This window comes from Desmodus rotundus, chromosome 2 (genome assembly GCF_022682495.2).
Source record: "Desmodus rotundus isolate HL8 chromosome 2, HLdesRot8A.1, whole genome shotgun sequence".
Lineage (NCBI taxonomy): Eukaryota > Metazoa > Chordata > Mammalia > Chiroptera > Phyllostomidae > Desmodus > Desmodus rotundus.
The window spans coordinates 84,222,689-84,245,305 of record NC_071388.1 but is presented as its reverse complement, the minus strand read 5'-3'; the positions used below and the strand labels follow the sequence as shown (position 1 = coordinate 84,245,305).

At 39.2% G+C, this 22,617-nt stretch overlaps 1 protein-coding gene and 2 pseudogenes across 2 annotated transcripts in view; 1 reads left to right on the top strand and 2 right to left on the bottom strand.

Annotated features, from left to right (window-relative positions):
- The window catches only part of ALCAM (activated leukocyte cell adhesion molecule), a 192,388-nt gene that overhangs the window by 531 nt on the left and 169,240 nt on the right, over window positions 1–22,617 (bottom strand). The window lies entirely within an intron of this gene.
- Window positions 8,689–10,207, bottom strand: LOC112320406 (phosphatidylinositol N-acetylglucosaminyltransferase subunit P-like; annotated as a pseudogene).
- On the top strand, window positions 16,206–18,272 carry LOC128780223 (ragulator complex protein LAMTOR5 pseudogene; annotated as a pseudogene).

The following is a 22,617-nucleotide window of genomic DNA, read 5'->3' as shown; positions in this document are numbered from 1 at the left end:
CTGTGTCTTTGTTATGGATTCTGTTTATTGGATAAATCAAAAGCAAGATTAAAAAGAGACACAGCCAAGGCCAGGTGGCTGGCTCAGTTGGTTAGAGTGTAGGCTCCTACACCACAAGGTTGCAGGTTCAATTCCCAGTCAGGTTGTATACAAAAGGCAACCAATCGATGTTTCTCTCTCACACTGATGTTTCTCTCTCTGTCTCTATTTCTCTCTCACTCCCTTCCTCTCTTTCTAAAATCAATGAGCAAATCCCCAAATGAGGGAAAAAACAAAGTGAGAGCCAAGTTTATGATAAAAGGTTGGTGGCACCTGAAGCTAAAGCAGCTCCAATGTGGAGGTTCTCAAATAGAGGTCACGGATCAGCAGTATCAGCACCCCTGGGAATGCAAAAGGAGTGCAAATTCAGAGGCCCAGCAACAGAACTACGGAAGCAGAAACTGCGGGCTTGGGGCATGCAGTCCAGGGTACACAAGGCCTAGCGGCTCTGCTGCAAGCTGAAGTTTGAGAACCACCGCCTAGTGGCTGCCCTGGTTTCACATGACCGGCCGGGTTCCGTCCTTTAAGAGCTGAAACCAGGCACACAGTTACATTCTTTCTTGGTTTTGTGACCACTCAGGAGAAATCCATACTGTATTTCCAAGAGTGTCTCATTTGCTTTCCTGTTTCCCTCCCTCCCTCCCTCCCTCCCTCCCTCCCTCTGTCTTTTATTCCTTCTGCCCTTCCTTCTTTCCCTCACTCACTCCCTATTGTAAGCACGTCAGGGGGATCACAGTGATATACTTCGAATTATCATGGCCATGTAACTCCTAGTAGTTCTTCTACTTTTTAGAAATTATATAATCCTAGAAGCTAGCGTAGAAAACTCCATTTTCTCGAAAAGCATTTTTAGTCTCTAAATACAATTTCTTAACTCACTTGCCAAGAATCCTAATCTTACTAGAAAGAGGGTTGTAATGGTGTCTGACATATGTCCAAGTGAGACAGAGACATACAGCTCATTCACACTGGGACGTTCATGATGTTTCGTATATATTCAATTTGTGATTTTAAAATTCTTAGTTTAGCTTAAACTACAGGCATCCAAGGCTATGAATAAGGCAGGAGAGAACCCCCAACTCTGTCATCATGATTAAGTCCTGTCGCGTGTGATGGAACTCTACAGGAAAGGTATTTGACAATGCAAATGACAATGCATTGTAAGTTTGAGTCTTGAGTCATACATATTTACACACGTACCTTCTACCTTATACTAAAATGGTACACACACAGTGAATGGCAACCTCTTTGATCATATATATTTGCCAGCAAATAAAGAATAAGATGTATCTCTGGCTGGTGTGGCTCAGTGGATTGAGTGCCAGGCTGTGAACCAAAGTTTTGCTGATTCGATTCCCAGTGAGGGCATGTGCTTGGGTTGCAGGCCAGGTCCCCAGTCAGCGGGGCTTAAGAGGCAAACGCACACTGATGTTTCTCTCCCCCTTCCCCTCTCTCTAAATATATATATATATATATATATTTAAAAAAAATAATATACATATATGTATGTATATCTTATGTATACACTCACCATCTACTGTGTGCGTGCACGTGCGCACACACAAACACACAGAGGAAGGTCTGTCCCGCTAAAATCCAGCCATTGCTACTATAACAAGAACAGTTTGTGCAACACCGACATAAGCTGGCAGCCAAGGAGAGTGGACTGGAATGCACAGCATAAACAGTGACGACGTCACTGTACTAGTCCGTGGGGCCATAGACGCCACTGAGTGAGCATGTGTACTGTGTGGCCATCATATTCAAAATGACTGAGTAGAGCAACAAATCTGCATCCAATTTTCTGATAAGATTGCACATTCCTCTGCAGAAACTATTTGGATGACTCAGAAGGCTGCAGCTATGGGCAACTGGTGACTGGCAGCTTCACCACGACAATGCGCCTGCTCAGGCATCATGGCTCCTGCAGAGATTTGTGGTGAAAGTCAAATCACCCAGGTGACTCAGATCCCCTACAGCACAGATGTGGTGCCCTGTGACATCTGGCTTTTCCCAAAACTAAAATCACTTTTGAAAGGGAAGAGATTTCAGACCATTGATAAGATTCAGGAAAATATGACGGGGCTGATGATGGCAAACTGTGTGAGGTCCCAAGGTGCCTACTTTGAAGGAGACTGAAGCATCACTTTCCTATGTACAATGTTTCTTATATCCTTTTCAATAAACGTCTCTATTTTTCATAGTGCATGGCTATGAAAAAGTCTATACCTTCGGGATAGACTTCATATACGTCACCATGATATGAGGTCTATTCTCTTGTGCTAATAAGTTACATTATTAATAGCTAATAAAATATTAGTAATCTCAACAGTGAAATGTGAAATGTGGTAAATTAGAATGCTTGCTAGGAAGTTTTTTTAAAGCCTGGACTTTCTTTAAACCCATAAATCCTTTTAAATTTTCTTTTGTGGAAGAGTAATATCCATACAAGATAATGTACCAATCATAAAAGTACAGTTCAATAAATTTCCAAAGGCTGGATGCGTGAATGCAACCTATACCCCGCTCACGCAACGGGATAGTTGCCGACCCTGAAGTGCCACATTGTGCTCCCTGCCAGTCACTGTCACCTCCCAAAGGTGACCACAATCCTGGCTTCCCAAAGAATAGTTTTACCTGCTCTTGTAATTTGAATGTAAATGGAATCACAACACACGTATTCGTTGTTGTCTGTGCGTTATTTAAAGTCAACCTTTGTGATGTTCACATATAGTGCTGCCTGCAGTCGTAGGCGTTCTGTTCTCGTTGTTGTATAGCTTGTCATGAGGTGAATAAATCACAATTTACTTATGTATTTTACTGGTGATGGACAATCTTGTGTTTGTTCCTTCCAGGATTTCACAGACACATAAGTTAGATCTTCTGTGGGTCCCGCGTCTCTTATGCTCTTATGTGTCATCTCGCTTCTTTTTCCTCCCTGTGCTGCCTTCTGCGTGTTTTCCATTGATCTGTGTGCCAGCTTCCTTCTCTTGTGCTCTGCTGTGGCCAATCTGTTTTTAAATTCATCCACCAAAATCTTTTTTTTCAATATTATAGTTCCAGGTCTAAAATGTCAATTTGATTGTAAAATATTTTATAATGTATTTAATTCTCTGTTTCATTCATCTCCAATGACCATCTTTTCTTCCACTTTTAAGATATTAAGAGTTATTTTAATACCCTTGTCTGTTAACTATAGCATCTAAATTATGCATGAATCTGCTTGGTTACTTTTTCTCTTGATTATTGACTGTATTGACTTTCTGCATATCTAGTCCTTTCTTTTTTTTTACATGTCTTACTTTCTCCAGGCCCTAAATACAGAGGTCCATCTCTTTTCTTTGACGAGTCTCCACCCAAATCTCCAGCCATCTATCTCCTGACACTTCCGGTTTGGGCAAACTCTTTCTTCTCAACATGAGTATAATAAACTCCTTGAAAATAAGGACAGGTTTTCTTTTTATTTTACCCACAGCACATAATACACTGAATGCATATGGAGGCAGCCAAATACGTATCTTTTGATGAATTAAACTGATCTCACTGCAAAAATATTTTTTCTTCACTATGATGTTCTTTTATAAAAAATATTTTTTCTTTTATTGATTCTAGAGAGAAGAGAAAGGAGAGAGGGAGAGAATATTCAATGTGAGAAACATTGCCTCTTGCATGCGTCCCAGTGAGGACCAAACCCACAAGCCAGGCATGTGCCCTGATCCAGACCTGAACCCATGACCTTCTGTTCTGCAGGATGACACCCAGCCAACTGAGCCGCCCTGGCCAGGGTCACTGTGATGCTCCTAGCAAAATTTTCTTTTGTTTAGCTTACTATATTGTTGGAGCGTAGTATACAACACATACAACATAGAAAACATGTTAATTGGTTGTTCATATTTATATCTGTGTCCTTTTACTGTTCCTTATGATACCAGGATTCACCAATATAAAGTTCATACATACCCAGCTGCTTTCTTTTAGACAATAAAATAGAGAGGATACTACAGTGAGTGGCAGAACTTGAGTGAGGTCTTACTCCAATCATTTCAAATAAAACTGCAGAAAATTATATGCATAAACATGTACCTTGATTATTCTAATAGCTCCTAAGTATTTACTCCAATATGTACTAGTAACTATAATTTCTGTAAATCAGTAAGACATTGTGGCAATGAGGGCGAGAATCATGGTTCTCAAAGCCTCTCCTCTCCTCTCCTTTCTTTTACTCTGTTTGCATTCTCTCAGCCCTCGATTTTCCTTCGTTCTTTTTCTCTTTACTGCTCCTTTGTCTGTATGTCTCTCTTTTTCTCTTTCAAACTGACTTCATTAACTACTATTCTTTGCCTCTAATGTGAAAATTCCAACTCATTTGGAGCCACCAGAGAGAGTGATAGACAAGTGAGTCGCTGTTCTAAAGGCATATCCTAATAAAAAAATTCAAATATAATAAATCGATTTTGCAGTTTTGATTTCTTCCAACTCGCTTTGACCTGCTTGGGAAAGAAGAAGGTATACTAAGGTTAAAGACACAATGATTTTACACCTTTGATGTAAAACATGCACTGTAAGAAATTCTGGTTCTAAGACACATAGACCAATGGACCAGAACAGAGAGCCCAGAAATGAACCCAAGTCTCTATGGTCAATTAACATTTGACAAAGGAGGCAGAAGCATAAAATGGAGCAAAAATAGCCTCTTCAACAAACGGTGTTGGGAGATCTGGACAGCTACACGCAAAAAAATGAAACTTGACCACCAACTTACACCATACATAAAAATAAACTCAAGGTGGACAAAAGACTTAAATATAAGTCATGACATCATAAAAGTCCTTCAGGAGAACATTGGCAGGAAAATCTCAGATATCCCGTGCAGCAATATTTTCACTGATATGTCCCCTAAAGCAAATGACATAAAGGAAAGAATAAACAAATGCAACTTCATCAAAATAAAAAGCTTCTGCATGGCTAAAGAAAACATCAGCAAAATGAAAAGGGAACCAACTGTATAGGAAAACATATTTGTCAATAATACCCTCTGGCAAGGGTTTGATCTCCAAAATACGTAAAGAACTCACTCAATTCCACTCCAGGAAGAGAAACAATCCAATTAAAAAATAGGCAGAGGACCTGAACAGACACTTCTCCAAGGAAGACATACAGAGGGCCCAGAGACATAAGAAAGGATGCTCAGCATCACTAGCCATCAGACAGATGCAAATTAAAACCACAATGAGATATCACATCACACTGGTGAGAATGGCCATCATAAACAAATCAACAAATTAGTGCTGGTGAAGTTGTGGAGAAAAGGGAACCCTAGTGCACTGTTGGTGGGAATGCAGACTGGTGCAGCCACTGTGGAAAACAGTATGGAGTTTCCTCAGAAAACTAAAGATGGAACTGACTTTTGACCGGGCAATCCCACTGCTGGTATTATATCCCATGAATCCTGAAAATAATGCTGGTTATAGCAATGGTTTTTTAAAACCTTGAATTTTGTTAATCCTTACATTTATGACAATTACAAATTGTCAGAAAAATAGAGAATAAACTGTTTGACTAAACTTGAGAATGAAAAAGAGAAAGTAGAAAAAAAGGGAATTTGATCCTTATACTGGGTGAGCTCCATTTTCACATAGCACTTCCTCCGAGGGCACCTGCCAGCTGGAGAGACACAGTATAATGAAAACAAAAGCTGGAAATGAAGGGGAAAAAACACAGAAAGAAGAAAGCCACAGATTTGTGTGTAAAATACAATATTCCTTAGGTGATCCCTAAACTGTGTATCTGTGGGAGAAATTCCACATAGTCTAGCAGAAAGCCCCAAAACTTGACCTAGGTTTAGCTACTACCCACACAGGGAAACAGAGGTCGTAGTTGAAGCTCACCAAGCCAGAATTTCTCAGCGAACACATCGGTCTTTCTATTAAAATCCCAGAAAAGCCACCTGAAGATAATATATTTAGCATTCACCCTAAGACATCTGCCATATAAAATATAAAAGTAACCTCTGAAGATTAAAAAAAAACACCAGTAAAATAATATCTGCTGGGAAAAACAATCCACATCCTTTAGGAGAATATGACAGAAACTACAATCTCTACAGCATATCGCACCAAAAAGACTAGTATATAATAAAAAAGTTACCATACACACAAAAAATAGAAAAATGTAACCCAAATTTCAGAGAATGTCCTTGGACAACACAGACATCAGAATTAGCAGGTGAGAACTTTAAATGTTATTATATCACATCTTTAAAGACTTAGAGAAAGATATGGTAACAATGAGAGAACAGATAGAAATCTCAGCATAAAAAAGGAAGTCAATATAATTCTCCAAATTAAAACTACCACATTGGAAGGAAGAGTTCACTAAGTTGTCTTATTATCAGATTGGAGGTGACAGAAGAACATCTCAGTAGTGAACTTAAGGACAAAAATATAAATTATATATCCTCCAAGAAGAGTAAGACAGTGGAAAAACAGCAGGTCCCCAGTGAGACCATATTGTTCAGACTGATATACGTGTAATTAGAGTCCCAACAGGAGAAGCAAAAGAGAATGGGCGGGAAACACATTTTAAGAAACAATAAGCATATTCCCAGATTTAATGATCTCCATTAACTTGCAAATGCAAGAAGCTCAGCAACCCCCAAAAGGAACGATAAATATAAAAAGAATGACATGAAAGTAGCCACGGAAAGTTTGTTCAGAAAAACAATGACATAAATAACAGCTAATGTCTCATCAGGAAAAATGCAAAACAAGGATAATTAAACTTACTTCAAACGCTGGAAAAAAGCTCTCAAACCAGAATTTTACATCCAATAAAAAGACCCTTTAATTCAAAGCAAAGCAAAGGCATATTAAATTGAATGAAGGAAAACTGGTTGAAATCATCAGTAACAACCCTGTCTAAAATAAGTATTAAAGGAGGTTCTGTGATTGAAGGGAAATGAAACTAGGCAGAAAGTCAGATGTACAGGAAAGAATAAATATAGATTGTACATATTAGTAAAATATAAATACTGTTAAAATTATTTTTTACCAGAGTCACTGAAGTTAGGAACAATCTAACAATAGCCAGAGGGGAGGGGGGAGGGGACAGTGGGGAGAGGAGTTTTCAGGAACTACTATAAAGGACACCTGGACAAAACCAAGGGGGAGGGTGGAAGCAGAGGAGGGAGGTGGGTTTGGCTGGGGTGGGGGGAGGGGTGGGGAGAAAATGCAGACAACTGTAATTGAACAACAATAAAATAATTAAAAAAATTTTTTTTACAAAGACAACCATTTATTTCTATATGAGGTCTGTCCAGAAGGTACCCAGCCATGTACTATGGAAAACAGAGACAATTATTGAAGAATATATAAGATACAAGTAATATTGTACATAGGACAATGATGCCTCATTTCCCTTCAAAGTAGGCATCTTGGTACCTTGCACAGTTCTCCCAGCGTCCCTTCCATTGTTCAAAACACTTTGAAAAATCCTTTGTTGAAATCGCCATCAGCTGTCTCATTGTATTTTCCTGAATCTCATGAATGGTCTGAAATCTCTTCCCTTTCAAAGGTGATTTTAGTTTTGGGAAAAGCCAGAAGTCACAGGGCACCAAATCTATGCTGTAGGGAGGCTGAGTCACCTGGGTGATTTGATGTTTCACCAAAAACCTCTGCACAAGACATGATGCATGAGCAGGTGTGTTGTCATGATGAAGCTGCCAGTCACCAGTTGCCCACAGCTGCAGCCCTTTTTGTGGTACTGCATCTCTCAACCGACAAAGAACGTTGAGGTAGTACTCCTTATTAATTGTTTGGCCTGGAGGGGTGTACTTGTGGTGGACAACACCTTCCCAATCAAAAAACACAGTTAACATGGTCTTGATCTTGTTGTGACTTTGCTGCGCTTTCTTCAGGCACAGAGAACCAGACGACTCCCACCGGGCTGACTGAGCCTCCTTTTCTGGATCATCGCTGCGGACCCACGATTCATCTCCGGCTATGGCCTTTTTGAGGAAATCCGGTTCACTGGTAGTGGCTTGAATCAAGTCATTAGCAACTGCAGCACGATGTTCCTTCTGCTCTGGTCACAGAAGCCACGGAGTGAATTTTGCCACGGCACATTTCATGCTGAGATCCTGCATCAAAATCTCGGACACAGTAGTTTTTGGAATCCCCAGATCAGCTTCTAGTTCTCACGCCATCAGCCACCGATCTTTGTTGACTGCAGCCCATGTATGTTCAACATTCTCAGGTGATCTGCTTGTTGCAGACCTTCCAGAACATGGATCATTTTCAACAGACTCGTGCCCATCTTAGAAGTGTTTGTGCCCCACTTTTACTTGCACTGCACTCACTGCATCATCCCCCAAATCCTTCTGAATCATCTGAATAGTTTCTGCTGAAGAATGTTCAAACTTAACATATAATCTGATGCAGATTTGTTGCCTTACTGGCTCAGTCATTCTGAATGTGACATTCACTCAATGCACATGCTCACTCATGGCATCTACCACCTGCACTGACTGGTACAGTGAAGTCGTCATCGTTCATGCATGTGCATCCCAGTCCACTCTCCTTGGCTGCCAGGTTACATGAATGTCCCACAAACTGTTTTTTTTTTTTACATTAACAATGGCTAGACTTTTTCCAGACAGACCTCATATATATGTATAAAATATATTATATGAAAGACTTTCCTGAAACATTATTTTATTTGGCCCCTCCCATCGTTTTTGCTATTGTAGTCATTCATATCCACCACAACTGCATATACTATAAACCTCACACCATGATGATATGGAAGAGGTTAATAAAATTATGACAGCAAAAGAATTTCAGATCATAATATAAGTAGAATGATATAAACTAAGGGTCCTTATAGTAATCCCAAGAATAACCATGATAAATGGCTACAAAGAGGTATAGTTAAAAGACCGGTAGAGCAATTAAAATGTAATATAACACTTATTTGAGTACCTGAAAGCAGGAAAGGAGGAACAGAGGACAACTAAGAAGACAAATAGGGAGATGGTTGTCTTAACTCTATCAATAATTAAGTCAAAGGGACCTTTGCTAAACCCTCCATTGGAAGTTAGAGATGGTCAGACTATGGAGTGAGAGACTAGTCAAAGCTTTAAAGCAGGGCTTAAGTTTTCTTTTTCCTGAAAGGTTCAGTAGCAAATATTTCAGGCTTGCAGTCCATATGGTCTTTGTTCCAACCCTTCAGCTCTGGCAGTGCAGAATGGAACCAGACAGCATGTAAAGCAGTGGGCATGGCTACGCGCCTATAAACTGTATTTAAAAAATGAGGCAAGAGCTTGGAGTCATAGTTCGGTCAGCCTTACTGCACACAGATGCAGTTTAAATATGAAGAGATAAATAATTAAAAATAAAAAGATAGAAAGGAAACACATGTAAACAGTAAGCTGATGAAAGCCGTGTAACTATATTAATATCAGACAATGGAACATTCAACACGAGCAATATTATAGTGATAATGAGAGACATTTCATAATCATAACAGGTTCAACACCTGAAAAGGCCACAGCAACTCTTAAGTGTATGTACCTGACGAAAGAATACAGCAAAACTGGCGGAACTTGAGGGAGACAGACAAGTACACAATCTTTTTTTTCAGTAGTAATGGCAATTTATCTCACAGAAGTTCAACGTACATTTTTCAAAATATTACCATACTGGGTATTAGTGAGAGCTAATCGTGGCTGAAATTGTTACGTCAAATGAATGTTTGATGGCAATCTACACACATTCAGTTTGGGGTGTAGCGTTCTTTGGCTATAAGCAAGAACATTCAGTTTACTTCACTAACAGGAATACCCCTTAATGCCGGGATGGCCTCTCCTTGGTGTTTCTTCTGTTGTTGATCTTTAAGCATAGTTCCGTGACTGTATGAACAGAGCTGAGTGGTGGGGTACTTGTCACGTCCACTCCAAAGAGTACACACCCAGTTACTATAGTAGTGAAGGGCAGATGGGCAATGCAGTTGCCCAGTACTTTTGAGGCAAATAGGTTAAGCCTAAAGAGTTTAGCCATTTAGGTATAAATGCCCACGCAAGATACAGTGTGAAGCCAAACTGGAAGCTTAAGAAAAGAACAAAGCCATAAATCGCTCCTTCTGGCAATGACGATGGTGAATTTTCCGCCATACTTTCCCGTAGCTATAGACAATCTCAGCGCCGAGTCCCCTGAACAAGCGCAGACCAGGGAGCACTGGCAGGGCAAGAGTCAGAACTGAGTGAAAGGCCAAGGGGCCACTGTGCCCTCACCCAGGCCAGCTCAAGTAAATTTGTATGAAAATTTTCTGTAGGCTTAGATGTTCTTTCCGTGACAAATACATTCTGGCGGCCACAGCGAGCCGTGGAAATCCTTTCCTTGGGGCAGCGAGACATGAGTAAGGTCTCTCTTTCACTGTCCTTGTGGACCTCTGTTTGTCTGGCCTTGTGACAGATCGGCTGTGTGAGGTTGGGTAATCCCAGACCCTCTCTGGGACCCAGCTGTCTCGTCTTGCAAGGGAGCGTGGTTCACTGCAAGACACCGCGGCAGCCCTCTGTGGCCAGTCTCCACTCTTCTGGTCTGCTCTGGGGGTATTCTGCAGCCATCGCTCACTGGCTTGTGAGAACCCAGTTACATTTTCAGGAATTTTGTAAGCCAGTTGGTACACACAGCCATCATTAAAAATTAAGTTTATAACCTTTTAGTTTTAGAAATCATATTTTTAATTTTTTATTATCTTTTATTGATTATGCTATTATAGTTGTCCTGATTTTCCCCCTTTACCCCCTCTCCATCCTGCACCTCCCACTCCCCCCAAAGGCAGGCTACCCCCCCACCTTTGTTTATGTCCATCGGTCACATGTAGGTTCTTTAGCTGCTCCATTTCCTATATTGCATTTACATTCCCATGTTTATTCTCTAACCACCTATTTGTACTTCTTAATCCCCTCACCTCTTCACCCATTCGCCCATACATACCTCCTGTCTGGCAGCCATCAAAATGCTCTCTGTAACCATAATTCTGTCTCTGTTATTCTTGTTTGCTTAGTTTGTTTTTTTAGGTTCAATTGTTGATAGATTTGTATATTTTTGCCATTTTATTGTGCATAGTTTTGACCTTCTTCTTAACTAAGTCTCTTTAACATTTCGTGTACTAATAGTTTGGTGATGACGAAGTCCTTTAGTTTATTCCTGTTAGTTACTTCAAGGGGAGTTCCCATAGACTGCCAGCTGATTTCTCTAAAGAAACTTTGCAGTCTAGAAAGGACTGGCCAGAAAAATTCAAAGCCAGGAAAAGCAGGGACCTACAGCCAAGATTACCCTACCCAGCATAGATATCATCTAGAATCAAAGGGCAGACAAGGAAAAAATACACAATCTTATTTAGAGAATTCAATGAACTTTTCTCAGTAGTTGACAAGATTAATGGATCAAAATTCACTGTGCCTGGTTGTGACAAGGTAGCCAGTACTGGGTAGCTGTAGCAGTGGAAATGCATTATAACCTTACTTTACATGTGAAGTGGTTTTAAGTAATTTGAAATAAACTTGTAAAGATAAGGTTTAAACAAATGATGATCTAATTTAACTGAACATACAGCTACAGAACACTCTACCTGTCAACCACCAAATACCTATATTTTCAAGTGTCCCTGTAGCATCTACCAGGAAATACCGCATGCCTGCACGCCAGGCTACAAGAGTAAATCTCCACGCATTTCAACAGAGTAAAAGCATACAGAGTAAGTTGTCTTAGCAGAACAATTAGAGAAATGTTTGGAATGTAATACAGTTCTAGTTACATGACTCCGCATAAAGAAAAAAAGCAATTTAAAAACATTTTGAACAGAATGAATGTGAAAATACAACATGCTGAAATTTGTGGAATGTTGTTAGCGAAGTGGTGAGATTGAAATTCAGAGTTTAAATGTTTGTGTTATAAAAGAAGAAAGGCTAACCTCAATGCTCTAAATTTTTCATGTAATTTATGAAATCAGAAACAGAAGAGCAAGTCAAACTCTAAACACTAGAAGATAGAAAACAGTAATGATAAGAGCAAAAATAATTAAAATGAAAATAAACAATAGCAATAAAAACAAAGCCAAGAGTTTTAAACATATTAAGAAAATTGATAACTCCCTAAACCAGACTGAGCGAGATTAAAAAAAACCCAAAATAACAATATTGGAACACAAAGTGTGTTATCACTACATAACTCACAGGTAAAAAAAGATAAGGGAATCCTACGGATACTCGTCTTTTTGCAAAAATGTCAACAACTTAAATGAAATGAACATTTTCCTTGAAAAACTTACCAAAATTTATTCAAAAAGCAAACTTACATCCATTAAAGAAATTAAAATCATAATTTTTGTAATAAAGAAAGCTCTCATGAAGGAAGCTCCAGGCCCACATGGTTTCATCATTAAATTATATCAAACATTTAAGGAAGTAACAAACTCAGTAAAGAAGAGGATGGAACTCTTTCCAACCCATTTTATTAAGCCCACCTTACCCTAGAACCAAAACTTGACAGAGATATTACAAGAAAAGAAAATTACATGCCAATATTCCTCATGAATTCAGACAAAAAACTCCTTAATAAAATTTCGACAAATCGTATCTATCAATATATAAAAATTATAATACATCATAATAGAATTAGATTTATTCCAGTAATGCAAAACTGGCTTAACATTCATTAGTCAATTAATGCAATTTACCTTTTTTCCAGAATAAACAATATGGGAAAATATGATTATTTATAGAAATATTGTAGTTATAGATTTGATGTAAAGTAAAAAGAGCATTTGAGAAATTAAACGATGTTTTATGATAAAAACTCTTAGTAATCTAGGGATATTAAAACTTTCTCCAACCTGTTCTAGAACATTGTGTCGTAAAGAATTTGTCCTTGCCCAAAAAGAGGTCTGGTCTTTGTCCGTAGTTCCTGGAAGATACGTCTAAATAATTAGAATTTTCCAAGTGATAGGAGTGGCCTTCTCATTCATGCCGGGCCTCTCAGATCCCACCTGATAGTTTGTGCTGAGGAGGTATTTCGGATTAGGGCCATCAGTACCCAGCAATCTTAGGGTATGGGATGACCCCAGCTAAAAGAACCACCATATGATTTGGGTGGTTTTGGCCATGTGATATCATCCTGACTTCTGGGAAAGTGAAAGGCTGGAGACCAAGTTCAACCACATGGACAATTAATCAACCATGGCTATACAATAAAGCCCCAGTAAAAACTCTGCAACCTACACCTCGGGCACACTTTTCAGACTGCTGATACTCCCCACTGTTGCCACATGTCCGTACCAGTGAAGTAACGTAGCCCTGAGGACAAAGGAAACTTCACATCTGGAACCTTCCCAGACTCTGCCCTATACTGCTCTTCCCCTGGTCAATTTTAATGTACCCTTTAATCTGTACCCATGAACATAACCTTGAGTATAATAGGTCTCAGTGAGTCCTGTATTTCTAGAAAATTACCATGCCTGGGAGTGGTTTGGGGAAGCCCCCAAACTTGAGTTGGTATCAGAAGTGAGGGTGATCTTATGCGAATTCTTCCCTCTAACTTTGTGTTTGGATCCTAACTCCTTGCAGTTGGGGTCAGAAACCTTGGGCAGACTTGGCAGTCCGGAGGACTGTGCCCTCAGCCTCACAGACCGGCTAACTCTGGGAAGGGACACAGGAAAACACACAGCTAACATCATCCATAATGGAAGCCCCCAGCAATCCCCTCTCTCAGATTGGGGACGTGTGAAGTCATCTGCCATCACCATGCTATTCAACACTGTGTGGGGCTCACTGTGAGCGCGACAGAGCAAGGAAAAGAAATAAAAGGCGTACAGAACGGAAGAGAAGCAGGTAAAACCATCTCTAGTTGCAGATGATTGTTTTTATAGAGATCTTAAGGAATCCGAAAACAACTAATAGAACTAAGAAATAAATTTAGGAAAAGGGTTGTATGCATTTCAAAAGAAAAATTCATCATAATTTCATATACTACTATAAACAATTGAAAATAGTCTTTTTTTTTTTTTTTTTTTTTTTTTTTTTTAGGAAACGGAGAAGCCAAAGAACTTATATGTATGACCCATGGACATGAACTAAGGTGGGGAATAAATACGGTGGGAGGGGTGTTCAGGGCAGAGGGGAGTAAAGGGAAGAAAAAATGGGACAACTGTTAAAGTATAATCAATAAAATATATTAAAAAACTACTGGAAAATAAAAATGACAAAGTAATTGCATTTATAACAGCTACAAAATACATAAAACATGAATAAATTTTATAATTTTATATGGCATGTCAAATGTTTGTATTAAAAGCTATGAAATGTTAAGAAAAATGGAAAATATTAAATAAATGGAGAAATATATGACATTCATGAATTGGGAGGCTAAATATTTTTAAGGTAAATTTAGCTATAAATTCAAAGCAACCATAATCTCTAAAGTTTTTATATTTTGGTAGAAATTATCAAATTGCTAAAATCTGCATGGAAATGCAAAGAAATAAGATTGCTAACATGAGCAGAATATCAAAACTGAAGAAATCACATTATTATTGTTATTATGACAAATGTGCCAAGGTCAAAAGAATGTCTGTTTAGCAAATGGTGCTGAAGTGACCGGATAAACATATATACAACAAAAGCAAAAAAAGAACAAGCAAATACACCACCTTCACCTTGTACCATACACAAAATCCTATGTTTCAGATTTTTAAATGTAAAAGTTAAAACTATAAAGTTTTTAAAAGAGAAATAAAAAGAATATACTTGCCACTTTGGGAAAAGCAAAGATTTTGTGGAGTGAACACAAAAAGCACTAAACATTATATGAAAGAATTGATATATTTTTTTCACCAAAATCAAAAACTTCTGTCCACCAAAAGACAATATTAAAAAAAATCCAGCCACAGACTAGAACAAAATATTCACCATGTATTTATAAAAAAGGATTTTTATGGCATAGGCAAAGCATTCTTACAAACCAGTCACTAAAGGCAAATACGAGTAAGATCATTGGCTGAACAGTCGAACAGTCACCGCACAAAAGAAGACGAGCAGGAAGTGTGCGGGCCTCAAAATCACTAGAGCTCAGAGAAATGTGAGTTAGAGCCACAATCAGACATCATTTTGCACCTCCTAGAATGGCTAAAATTGAACAGAACACCACCACCAAATTTAGGCAAGGGCGAGGAAGAAGCGAAATTCCCATACACGGCTGGTGGGAAGCGCATGAAGGACAAACACTTTGGAAGGCTGCCTGGCAATTTCTCACGGACAAATATCTACCCTATGACCCAGCAATTCCATTTCCAGTAGAGAATAAAAACACGTGGCCACCAAAATGTTTGGATAAGAATGTTGATTTTTGCCGTATTATTTATAATATCTTGAGTGGGAACTAGGCAAATGTCCATAAACAAGAGAATGGATTACAATAATGTGACATATCATAACAATGGAATGCCACTCAGCAATTCAAAATAAAATAATTCACACATGTATCTCAGAAGCATTGTGTTAAATGAAAGAAGTCAGACAAAAGGGGTACATTCTGTATACTTCCACTTACACGAGGTTAAAGATTAGGCAAATCTTGGTGATAACAATCAGCACAGTGACCGCCTTTGAGACCAGGGCTGGGGGTTGGAGGTGAAGGGAGTGCACGGTAATTACAGAGGTGATTTGAAGGATCGTGGTTACAGAGGTGTATACATTGATTAGATCAAAGCAGATGCAATTGTACATTTAATGCAAGCAAATCTGACCTTCATACTATGAAAACATTATACAGGCTGGGGCCAAAGTAGGTATACAGTTGTCCAAATGGAAGATAACACAATAATTAAGAAATAACAATCCAAGAATAAACTTCTGTTTTGTTCTCACAACTGTAAACCTACTTCTGCCACACCCCGTACAGAGAAAAAGTGAAGCATGTTCCCCACGGCCAGGGATTGAAAGAAACAGACAAAAGATGTAACCAGAAACTACATACCATTTCCATTTTCCATTTTATTTACTTTCTAGGTGGATTTATTTGTCTAGGGATGGAGAATAGTTTCTGTGATTTCATCAAGTTGTATCAAGTAGAAAAAAGAGGTACTCAAGAGAAAGAGTGACGGGGACTTTCTCTAGGCGGCTGTGGAGCTCAGGCCATTCGCGGGTCTTTCGGCTTATCGGGCTTATCGGTGCTGGGGAAACTACCACTGCCCGCGCTTTGACATGACAAAACAGGGGCTGTTACGAGGAATGTGAAACATATTTGCAGAGTATATTTGTAGAATAAGAGTTAGGCAACTCCAAACTAACTGTATTTCTTATTTTAAAGTTCACAAAACAAAAGAAGAAGTAGTGGTAAATGAAAATCAAAACTCTCCCTTCTTTTCTTAATCTCATTTTGCAAAAATAATAACTGCTAATAGTCTAATAAAGCCTCCACGTGCCAGGCACTGTTCTAAGTGATGCACAGATATTAAATTATTGTAGACCTAGGATATCTCTATTTTACATTATGACGAATAAATTCGCTTGTGGTCATACAGCTAGTTAGTAGCGAAGGCAGGACTGAAACTCCAGTAGTCTGGCTCCAGTTTCCATGCACGAAGTTACACAGCCATACAAATATGCTCAGTGTTAAACACTGTGAAATGCACCAAGTAGAAACGAAAATAGTGTTGCTGGTGGGGGAGGGGGTATTTACTGAGTATATGTATATACTATTTATGTGCATTTTATTATGGATTTCTTCATTTTTGTTATGGAGAGTCCACTTTCCCTAGCAGAGAAAAACCTTTAAAATTTATTCTGATTCTTTTGGCTTGGCTTTGAGATTGATGTGGTAAAAATAAATATAATTTTATAAATGTGTCCTTTAGTAAAAATTCAGAGGTTTGAAAGAGCTCCAGCGGGGCTGGAGGCCTGTGCTGGATGCTGGAGAAGGAAGCGGTGCACAGTGTGGTCCCGGGTCAGGTTAGAGAGCTGGCAGGATGGAGACGACTTCCGGGCAGCACGTGGAGGGAACAATGAAGAACCACCTATTGTTGGAGTCTTGTGCACAAATTCACGAGGACTTAACCCCGTGGGACACTGTCAGATGAGCACGCCTGGGCACTCTCTGTGCTAGCCCAGCAAGCAGCTAAGCTAAGCTCCGACCCCACCGATGCCCCTGGGGTGTGTGTAGAATCAGAGCATCGTGGGGACATGGTCACCCAGACACACAACGACATTGCAGTGGCAGCGCACAAAAGGGCCTTTTGGTGTCTCCCATCCATTCTCCAGCAGCCTGTGTGGGGACTCGGGCCTCTCCACCTTAATTATCTTACACACCAACCAGTAAAGTTTCAGTACTTAGGCTATTCATTGAGTGTGCTTTGGGTGCTTGAGTATTAATTGTGGGGTACATTGCTTTTTGACACTCTATGGACTGACTTTTCCAACCATTAGTAAGAAAGGATCTTGTTTTGCAGTGAGCAGGCCCAGGTGACTTTGTATATAGAACTTTGTTATGTTTACCAAATCCAGCTGGAGGAAGGAAAAAAAAACTACATCAGTTAGAAATCCACCCAGGACTGGAAGAAAACAAAAAATTATTTAAATCATTCCATTAGCCAAATATTTTTAGTCAATTGATTGGAGGGACAAGGTCAGGCATTTATGAAGAATGAGTGCTTGGGTTTAAAAATACAAGTTATTATGGTTCTTTGTGTTAAACTTTCTTCATCAGTCAACTTTTTTGTAATTTTAAATATGAGAAAAAATTTAAATCATAGAATCACAATAAATTAATGTTAGAAGTAAGCCCAGGGGTGACAGTCTGGTCTAACCTCTGAGGGTTCTCGTCCTCAGGTACCGAGTCTGAGCCGAAAGTCTTTGGACAAGTCCCTCCTTCAAGCATGCTTGCTCATCCATGAACAGGGGGACAAGAGGATCTACTCACAGGGCTGGTGGGGGGACAAATGTGACACATAAGTGAAAGCCCCAGCAGGGGACAGGGCCCCACCAAACTGCAGCCGAGTCCTAGAGCCACAGGCCACATGTCTATGAAGCAGCAGCAGGGAGTTAAAGCTGGTCTCAACTCCTCGTGTGTTATTTCCATAACTGAAGCGCCTAGTAAAGGCTCAAGTTACTTTTATATACCTTTTTAGAAGATTCTGTAACTTTTTTGGTGAGATTTCCCTCAATATTACAAAGTTGTTTTGAGATCTCCTTCCAAGGAGATGGGGACTATCTGGTGGCGCCTCCCATGGGTGCCTTCACACTCCACAGATGCTGAGAGACTGGATTTTCAGTGTTCTCACCGCAATATGAAGTGAGAATTATTTGACCTGATGGAGATATTAGCTAATGCTACCATGGCAATCATATTTCAATATATAAATGTATCAAATCATCACATTAAACCTCAAAATTACTCAATGTTATATATCAATTATATCCCAATTAAAAGACTATTTAGTGGGGGGTGGAGGAGGCAGCAAAAATGAAGGGCATAGGAGTGGCAGGCATAACCAAGATATCACAAACTGGGGATGCAGTATCATTGGCAAAGATTCTGAAACATTATAATTGAATTATATATTTGAAAAACAAAAGCAATCCCATTGAAAATAACTCACACTTGAAAGAGTTAGTGAGACTTTAGGTTTTCCAAAGGTAGGCATATGTCTAACAAATTTGAAAACTCAGAAGCAGCACAAGAAATCATGAGCACTTTCAAGTCTGAGAGGGTTGTTGTGATTTTTTCTTGATGCGGATAGCACTGCTGGGACACACCAGGACCGCAGGTATTTACACGTGGAAGCCTGGCAGAGTGCAGCTACCACTTCCCGCAAACTGGCTGTTGACACCTGCACAAGTGATTAAGGTCACACCCAGGAGAATAGTAATTTTTCTCTTCCCTGGTCACAGCTCTCAGCACAGTGAGTTTCCTCTCCGGCTAAGATTAATTAGTTGGAGGAGGAGAGAAGGGCTCTATCTAGTCCCTGCATCTCAGGGGGACAATTTCTGTCAGCAACTTCTGGGTCTAAAGAAGGAAAGGAGGAATAAATAGTTGGTCTTATTACAACTTCCAAGTTTATGTCCTTAGCATTTCTGACTCTCCAAAGAAACTCTCCAGATAAAGAGGGAATCCTGCTGTCCTCAGTAGGAAACAGAAAATGGCCTTTTCATCTAGGCCAATAGTAAATATGGGGGCCATCCAGTTAAAAGATGGGGAGGTCAAACCAGAATATAAAAATGCTGAATACGCGCACAACAGGATGCCACCTGCATGCACTCAGCATCACAGCTTGAAGTGCATTCTGAAGGTGGCTGATGCGGGGCGGCCACAGCCTGGCCCCTGGTAGTGCCCAGGGGGCAGGACTTCCCTTCCCTTTAAAATGATAATTCAAACAAACCCTTGAGATGAAAAAAAATACATACATACAGACAGCTAAAATAAATTTAAACAACTGAAAACATTGTATTTCGATATAAGCCCTTTCCTCTGGAAATATTTTGGGCCACGTGTCATAGGGGAGGGGACAGCCATGGATGGTTCTGCCCTTTGAGTGGCCAATGACCTTGTGACTGACTGGAAGGAGACTCTAGCATTCCCGCATTATTTTATTTCCCTTCTAGTTCACTCTATCATTGATGGTTTGATAGAATAATGGGGGATTTTATTTTCTTCCTCTAGCTGTTGGCCAGGTGATGGATAGGGAAAGAGAAAGAAGCCAAAGTTTGGATTAGCCCAGTTTCAGAACACACCCTTCCATCCCACGAACTACGTTAAATGCCAGCAGGACATCGAAGTCAGAGGTTAATTTTTAATTCCAAAGAAGTCCCGAGGAGGCACCAAAATATATTGGAAATTATATGGGATATAGAACACTCTTGGGCAGATTAATCTCACTGAACCTTGAATACTATGAAATAGGATTAATTGTGTTCCCCTCATTAAATTGTTGAGGGTTCCAGTAAGAGAACAAAAACGAGGAAAAAGTAAAATGAATAGTAGGTGCTTATGTGGCAATAAATGAGGGAAGATTGAAAGTGTGCCATAAACAGTCCCCTAGACTGTCTTTTCACAGGGAGTCGATGCGCCCTCCTCCCAGTGAGTATTGACTGGAAATAGAATTCAGTTAAAGTCAACCCTCTTCTGAGACGCTATTCTATATATCAAGAAATACTAATGAGTAGGGTTTTAGAGCCTTAATAAAACATTGTTTCTTAACGTTTCCGTGTTAGAGGCAAATCCTCTTTAGTCCTTCACCTATTTAGAACTGTTTTTTATTTTTTATTTTTTTCTGAGATGGTAGTAGAATAGTATAGCATCGTATAAAGGTAGAACTAACAGAGGATATCTGAATTTTAGATTTCCAGACTGTCTACATATTACCCACTCACTTTCACGAAAATAGTCCTGAGTCCCACAATTGGAAAAGGTAAATCTCTCTGAAAGTTTCCAATATTCAGACAATGTGTATGCTGAGATCACAAATGTCATGTAAATGCTCACTCCCAGTTTAGTGACAAGAAGTATGGTGGTCAGGGGTCTCTTAAATGCAACAAACCTGGAAATTATGGTTTTAATAAACCTCTGAACAAGTTTGCGGCTACATCATGTTGCCTTTTTCCTTTATGTTTGGCTCTTTTAATTTTTCATTAGTCCTTGTATTATAAGATAAACAGGAAAGGATCTGGAACTCCAGTAGTCACATTTAACTTCCCGCAGAGCTAAAAACAATGTGCGAGGACAGCGTGAAGAGAAAAGGAATAAATTATTTAAAACATTTTAAATGATCTCTTGGTTTTTAATGTTCTCCTACCTGTTAAACACCCAGACATGGAGTGGGCTTAGTCAATTAATGCCTTTTGCCTGGAACTATTAGTTGAGACACTACATATATGGAAAATGTCAGAGTCCTCCATTCTTACCATCAAAAAAGTGTCCAATTTTAAACAACTTCTAGTGAGAAGCTATAAGAATCAAAGCAGCGGAGGAATCACGAGTCCGTACTCTGCTACAAATATACAATTTCAAAATGCTAAGCACCATTACTAAGCACCTCTTGCTGCAGGACTCCATGTTCAAAATAGACAGAAAAGCACACAGGTCACAATAAGGGAATGCGGAGGGCACACTGACTGGGTGGCCATTAGGTATGTTAACAAATATCCTTTTAAGTTTTGTTTGGGCATAAAAGATTTGTTTTTCTCATCTCTCTTGAATGAAATTTGAAATTGCCAATACAAAAATCTTCCCCTGAATGTTTCCTGAACTTCGCCACTTGGGTAGCGGTTTCACTGAGACTTCTAAATCAAAGGTGTGACCCTTAATTGTTGCTTAAAGTTGTTTGCAACAACGCGGGACGAAGATTATTGATGGTTTTATTTTGAGAGATGGTAAACACAAGACTGTATTTCCTTAGGTATCCAGGGGGAAGTCTGGACCAGTTCTTTATTAAACATTTCTCACCTGTATGGAATATGGTGACGAATTAGCTTACAGGTAGAAATGAAACCCTTACATAAATTTGTAAAGTTGAAGCAATGATCTAGAAGAGAAGAAAGAAAGAGAATGTAGGAAAACCGAAAATGGCCTTAGCAATTCTGAACTTAAAGGCTCTTATTTTAAATAGGAAAACTGGACAAAGGGATTAACATGAAGTCATATTTCCTAAATGCTGGCTTATCTCAGAGGACATTAGCTCCAAATAACTTGCTAAGAATAATCAGGAATGCAGAGCACTTAGGAAATCTGAAGAGTGCCACAAATTCATAAGAAAAACACTCTGATGCTTGGGATGAGAATTGCAGTTTAATGCTTTGATTACCGATAATGTTAATTCTAGAGAAGTTGGTGCACTTTTCAATTAAGTAACAGTTATTTGAATGCATATTTAAGTTGGATGGTAAGAAAAGGCACTTAATTTAATGAGATACTTTAAAGGAAATTCAGGAAGTCTTAACCATTAACCTGTAGGCACCACAAAGCCGAGTGTCCAGCATTTACTTACCCGCGATTTTAGTTTTCGATTACTATATGGTAATAACCAATGAAGTAACACCCCTCCACACACACACACACACACACACACACACACATAAATTTCTTCTATTCATGGAAGGAAAGTTGTGTCTGATGAGACACTGGCAATTAGAATAGGGGGATTAAAGATGCTGGGGATACTCCAAGAATTTAACAATCATTTGATCATCATGCAGAGTACAGATGTTTATTTTTCAGCTCAATTTCAGAATAGAGGGAATTTTATTTTCATTCTTTTAGTAAATAAAATTATTTTGGAGTGTATCAGAAATCCTAAGTAAATAAAATAGAAATACCCTAGATGCCAAAATGTTAAGATTTTTGAGTACCTTGTCATGAATTATAAAGGAAGGATGATAAGATTTTGATTATTAGGAGACTTAAACACATAGATGGAGAATTTTTATATGACAGATATTGTGTTTCCTTTCACTTTCATGGGTCAGGCACTTTTCTAAATTTTCCACAGACACAAACGCACATGAAGCTGTAGGCGAAACGTTCACTGAGA